The sequence below is a fragment of the Lepidochelys kempii genome, chromosome 12 (genome assembly GCF_965140285.1).
Source record: "Lepidochelys kempii isolate rLepKem1 chromosome 12, rLepKem1.hap1, whole genome shotgun sequence".
Taxonomy (NCBI): Eukaryota; Metazoa; Chordata; order Testudines; family Cheloniidae; genus Lepidochelys; species Lepidochelys kempii.
The window spans coordinates 8,061,683-8,067,871 of NC_136391.1; the positions used below are offsets into that span (position 1 = coordinate 8,061,683).

General features: G+C 47.0%; 1 protein-coding gene across 1 annotated transcript in view; it reads right to left on the bottom strand.

The window, feature by feature from the left end:
* LOC144929174 (uncharacterized) overlaps nucleotides 1-6,189 on the bottom strand; it is a 46,931-nt gene that overhangs the window by 40,444 nt on the left and 298 nt on the right. The window lies entirely within an intron of this gene.

Here is a 6,189-nt window from a genome sequence, read left to right on the forward strand (position 1 = left end):
TGTGCACTACAGCAAGCTCTCTGTCACGGTGATATGAACAATGCAGAACCCCGGGGCCACTCGCCTCGCCCTTCCGTGAGAAAAGAACTGAGTTAGGAATGTAAACACATGAATACCAGGGAGCCAATATCAATCTCTCAGCGGGGGGGATGGGGAAGGAACCTCACCCAATAAAGCCAGGCTCAGAACAAGCAATTTCCTTGCTCATGCTAGCCCGTCAAGCTGCCAAGTAAGAGCTACCTTCGCAGCGACAGCCAACAAGAAATGGTGGAGAGTAACAATACTGGATGTAAAGGCTTTAAAAAAATCAGATCGAGGAAAGTGGAAGGGGCTACAGGAAGTTACGGATATCAAAAATGATGCGTATTTTGCTTTTAAACACATTTCTGTTCTAATGGAGCCTGTTTGGGAGGGCATGGCTAGAATACAAGGCAGGAAGAGAGCCTGCATCCTGTGGATCAACATTTCTCCCAACCACTTTTAAAAAAAATCTTACTTTGGCCCTATAGTCACCGTTGGGCCTAATTCCCCTGCCACTTACTCCCACTTGACCCCAGTGTGACCTGCCATTCAGATCAATGGAGTCACTGCAGCTAGATCCCAGTGTGACCTCCCCCTGAGGTCAATGGAGACACTGCAGCTTGACCCCAGTGTGACCTCCCCCTGAGATCAATGGAGTCACTGCAGCTTGACCCCAGTGTGACCTCCCCCTGAGATCAATGGAGTCACTGCAGCTTGACCCCAGTGTGACCTCCCCCTGAGATCAATGGAGTCACTGCAACTTGACCCCAGTGTGACCTGCCATGGATGGAGTCACAGCAGCTTGACCCCAGTGAAAGGGTCCAATCTTGCTCCCTTTGAATCAAGGGCTAAATGCCTGTTTGTTTCCACAGGAGCAGCATTTAGAGACTCGAGCCCATAACCAATATTTCGTTCTGCCTTTACCTCCCTTACTTGCTGGGATTGTTCAGCCTTGGTAACGAATGCTTGGTAACTGACACACTTGACTGAACTCACTTCTCTGGGAAATGGGTTTTCTGCTCTTACACATCCCCAGCCTGCTCCCAGTGGGATAAAGTGCTGGCCCCTGGTACTTGGTTCAGGCCTCATTCACACAGGATTAACACTGTGATGTCACTCCACGGGCTGCAGTGGAGTTACTCCCGAGTCACACTGGTGTAAATCAGAAGAGATTTGAGCCCACAGGGTCCAATCCTCAGCCATTGTGTTATCTGCTTTGCACCACGGCAGCATCACCAGGAGCAGGAAAGCTGCCCTAAAGGGGCAGCCAAGGACTCCCCCTCACTCAGGGGAATCCTCAAGTGGTGCAAAACCAGCATAACTGGCTCTACGACACCAGTTTCCCACGCCCTCCCTCAGGAGGGGGGTGGGCAGAGTGCACCACCAGATTCTTGACCTTTGCAGCCTCTGAAGCTGTTGTAAATTCCATCCAGGGCTGAAATGGCTTCCATCGAGTCCAGGATCCCAGGGGCTGGAGGGCCTGAGCCCACAGAGCAGTGAGCAGTGCGGAGAACAGACAGGTGCTCAGGTCAAACAACCTTTGGGCTAAATGCTTTCTGCCTTTGCACTCGTCACTGGGCTGTGCTAACGGGTATAAATAGTGATAGGTTTGGACAAGAACCCCAGATCAAAATCCCTCCAACTTGGATACAGATCTGAACTTTGCAGCGAGGGTTCAAGTCTCTGTGATTGGAATGCATGGGTATGACTCTGAATTCACTTGCACTTCTCCATCAGTGACTTCAATGGAATTATTCCTGTTTTGCCAACTTGTAAGTAGCAGGGGGACCAGTCTCCGTGTTTCTACCTGTGAGCAGGCCTACCATTGCCATGTTAGATTTACCCTATCAGATCCCCGGGCACGGACACAGAAAGACAATGGACCGGATTGTGCTGTCACTGGGTGTTAAGGAGTAATGCCACTGAATCCCATGGAATTACAACTGGTGTCAAAGCAGAATCAGACCCAGTGACTTTATTAAGCAGAGAACTGAGAACCATTAATCATCAAACCCCTTAATGGACAGAAAGGCAGAGGAATCCATTACCTCTCGCCTCCTGGGAGCTCATCAGCAAGAGAAACAACAGAGCCATCAGGAAGCTTGATGATACAAGCCACACCTTGGCCTACAGTGTCCTGAGCATTTGGCTTTAGAGAAGTTTTCTCTTTTCTAGATTAGGATCTAAGAATCCTCCATGGGGAGGGGAAGGGAAGAAGAGCCCTGGGGAGGGAGAGGTTGGGGTCAGGCCCGTGAGGAGAATGCCACATCAAAGGGCACCTTGTCTTCTTTCTGGCCTTCCCCATGCAGCAAAGACTTCTGCTACCCTGGATTTGTAAGGGCTTGTTTTCACATACAACGCTACAGCGGCCCTGCACCTGTTGTGTTTTACCCCCAGTGCTGACGGCACCATGTCGGCAGGAGAGCTTCTCGCACTCTCCCATCAGCACAGAAGCGTCTTCACTAACAATATAGTTCCTGTAGGTTTCTTGAGGCTGACTTCAACAGGAGTTCTGGCTGAGTAAAGACTTCGGGAGCTGGCTCTCCAGGGCGAGCTTGCCAAGGGAAAATAGAGACCGTGGGCAGCGGGGCTTGAAGCCGGAGTTGGAGATGCAGGTATGTCCTCCTAAGGAGTGCCCCGGATAACAATGGACCAACAATTGGTCCTGCTTTGAGCAGGGGTTTGGACTAGATGACCTCCTGAGGTCCCGTCCAACTCTGATATTCTATGATTCTATGACCAAACCCCATTGTATTGATTCTGTTCTTAATTAAACACTACTCCTGTAGGAGTTAGTAGGAGCATTGATTGCCTACAGGGTTGTGTAAAGAGAGCTGGATTTGGGTCCCAATAATTATTAACAAAATAATTAACAAAGTAATAATAATAATAATATTATTTTGCAAGTCTATAACATATAGCACCCTTCCGGCCACAGTCGTTAAAAAGGCTGTAAGGCCTAAGGGTGCCTTATGGACTCCTACCCTGTTGAGTTAAGCAAGTGGAAGGACAGAAGGATACTGCAAACAGTGATAACCCCAACCCACTGGCCTTTCTGTTGTGAGTCGGTGGCACAGCCTGGCACCAAAGACACTGTCAGCTGCAATCATATCTGTATCTCTGCAGAAATGACAGATGGTGATATGTTGTACACAGATACTAGGATTGCGTACATTAGAGACAGAGACAGCTAACTGGCTAGCAATAGGTAAGCAATTCAAATATTTCCATATAGAAGCAACGTGAAGACTTGCAATGACCTTGCCACTCTGAAGTCCCACTGTGCCAGCTGGTACATATTGTTATAATTGATTTACAGGGAACTACATAGTTTTACACCAAGTAAGCATGAGGTATGATGATTTCAACTGGAAACAAACAACTGGTAACTGGTGGATTGTTCTATTCTTTGTAGCACACTTTGGACACCATATAACTAATTAACTAACACCATGTGCTCTGTAATTTTGCAGCGATTGCCTGTCAATGTTGCCGTTTGTAGCTGGCACCAGCAAACTGCTAATTTGGAGCAAACCTTTTCACAGTTTTATAGCAGTCAAGGGAGGCCAGTGGGAATTCTTCCATTGACTTTAGTGGAAGCAGCATGGGGCCCTTCAAGAACATCTCGATGACACCGTCCCCGTACATGCTTTGACTTCCCAGTGCTCCCAGGAAAACGTTTGGAATGAGATGTTTAAATGTACCTGTGCCTTCGGAACAGAAGGCAAAACGATTTCTTCCTCTCTTATCAGTACTATCCATCTCTCTTGCAGTGCGCAGCTCTCTTGCAAACCCTGCTTAGATATGGTGCCAGTGGGCTTTATACAAACACCCTTATTCTGCTCTTGCTTAAGCCAATTGAAGACTGGTGTGACTCCACTGATTTACCCCAGTGACTCCCGATTTACACCAGCATGCCTGAAATCAGAAGCAGACCCCCATATCTGAAAATTGTCATTTCACATTGACCAGAGAAGGATTCTGATACCCAGGAAAACTTTGTAAATATGGTGTAAACTGCAACTGCCTTGCATATGCTTCTCCCCTCCCAAAAGTTCTTCATGCTACTTGTTAATTACACTATCATGCCAAGTATTGATGGGCCTGATCCTGCGCCCATTGAAGTCAATGAAAAAACTGCCAGCCACTTCAGTGTCAGCAGCTCTGGGCTTTAATAAGGATTCCTGCTTTCTCACAGGCCCTTTACTCCTCCTCTAAGTCAGACAGTGGTTCTCAACCAGGAGCACACATACCCCTGGGGGTACGCAGAACTCTTCCGGGGGTACATCAGTTCATCTAGAAATTTGCCTAGCTTTACAACAGGCTACATAAAAAGCACCAGCAAAGACAGTACAAACTAAAAATTTCATAAAGACGATGACTTGTTTATACTGAGCTATACGCAATACACTGAGATGTAAGTACAATAGTTATATTCCAATTGATTTATGTTACCATTATATGGCAACAATGGGAAAGTCAGCAATTTGTCACTAATCGTGTGTTATGACACTTCTGTATTTTTAGGTCTGATTTTGTAAGCAAGTAGTTTTGAAGTGAGGTGAAACTTGGGGGTACGCAAGACAAATCAGACTCCTGAAAGGGGTACAGCTGTCTGGAAAGGTTGAGAGCCGCTGCTCTAAGTCACTCCAGACAGAACAGGAACTTGTGACACTGACAAAAACAATCACCATGAACAGGGATTGGAATAAAACAGGGGATTAGAGTGCAACAGGAGAGAATGGCTGGAAGGGAGGGGTAGAGAGATGGAGGGATAGATAGAGAGATAGGGTGGATGGGGATAGAGAGATAGATAGATTAGATAGACAAGCCTACTGGATCCATTTAGAGAGGCAGAACCAGATTGATAGAGCCAGAAGAGTACCCAGAAGTCACTTACTACAGGACAGGCCCAACAAAGAAAGTAACAGAACGCCACTAGCCATCGCCTTCAACCCCCAACTAAAACCTCTCCAGCACATCATCAAGGATCTACAACCCCTCCTGAAGGATGATCCCTCACTCTCACAGACCTTGGGAGACAAGCCAGTCCTTGCTTACAGACAGCCCCCGAACCTGAAGCAAATACTCACCAGCAACTACACACCACACAACAAAAACACTAACCCAGGAACCTATCCTTGCAACAAAGCCCGTTGCCAACTCTGTCCACATATCTATTCAAGGGGCATCATCATAGGAACCAACCACATCAGCCACACCATCAGGGGCTTATTCACCTGCACATCTACCAATGTGATATATGCCGTCATGTGCCAGCAATGCCCCTCTGCCATGTACACTGGCCAAACCGGACAGTCGCTATGCAAAAGAATAAATGGACACAAATCAGATGTCAAGAATTATAACATTCAAAAACCAGTCGGAGAACACTTCAGCCTCCCTGGACACTCAATTACAGACTTAAAAGTGGCAATTCTTCAACAAAAGAACTTCAAAAACAGATTGCAAGGAGAAACTACAGAACTGGAATTAATTTGCAAATTGGACAGGAGGGATGCTCAGTGGTTTGAGCATTGGCCAGCTAAACCCAGGGTTGAGAGTTCAATCCTTGACCATTTAGGGATCTGGGGCAAAAACTGAGGATTAATCCTGCTTTGAGCAGGGGGTTGGACTAGATGACCTCCTGAGGTCCCTTCCAACCCTGATATTCAATGAAATTAGGCCTGAGTTAAGACTAGGAGTGGAATGGTCATTACACAAACTAAAAACTATTTCCCCATGCTAATTTTCCCCCCTAGCGTTACTCACCCCTTCTTGTCAACTGTTTGAAATGGGCCACCCTGATCACCACTACAAAGTGGTTTTTCTTCCTGCTGATAATAGCCCACTTTCATTGAATTGTCTCAGGATTGGTAAGGCAACCCCCATCTTTTCATGTACTCTCTCTCTCCCTCTCTCTCTGTATGTGCATATATATATAGAGAGAGATCTTCCTACTGTATATTCCACTGCATGCATCTGATGAAGTGGGTTTTAGCCCAGGAAAGCTTATGCCCAAATAAATGTGTTAGTCTGGAAGGTGCCACAAGGACTCCTCCTTGTTTAAGAGGGCTACCCCTCTGGAGCAGGCAACTAGGTACCTGAAGGGATAAGCTTGGCTAGCTAGAGCTGCTACCTTATTTCCAGCACAACCCCGCCCGAAGG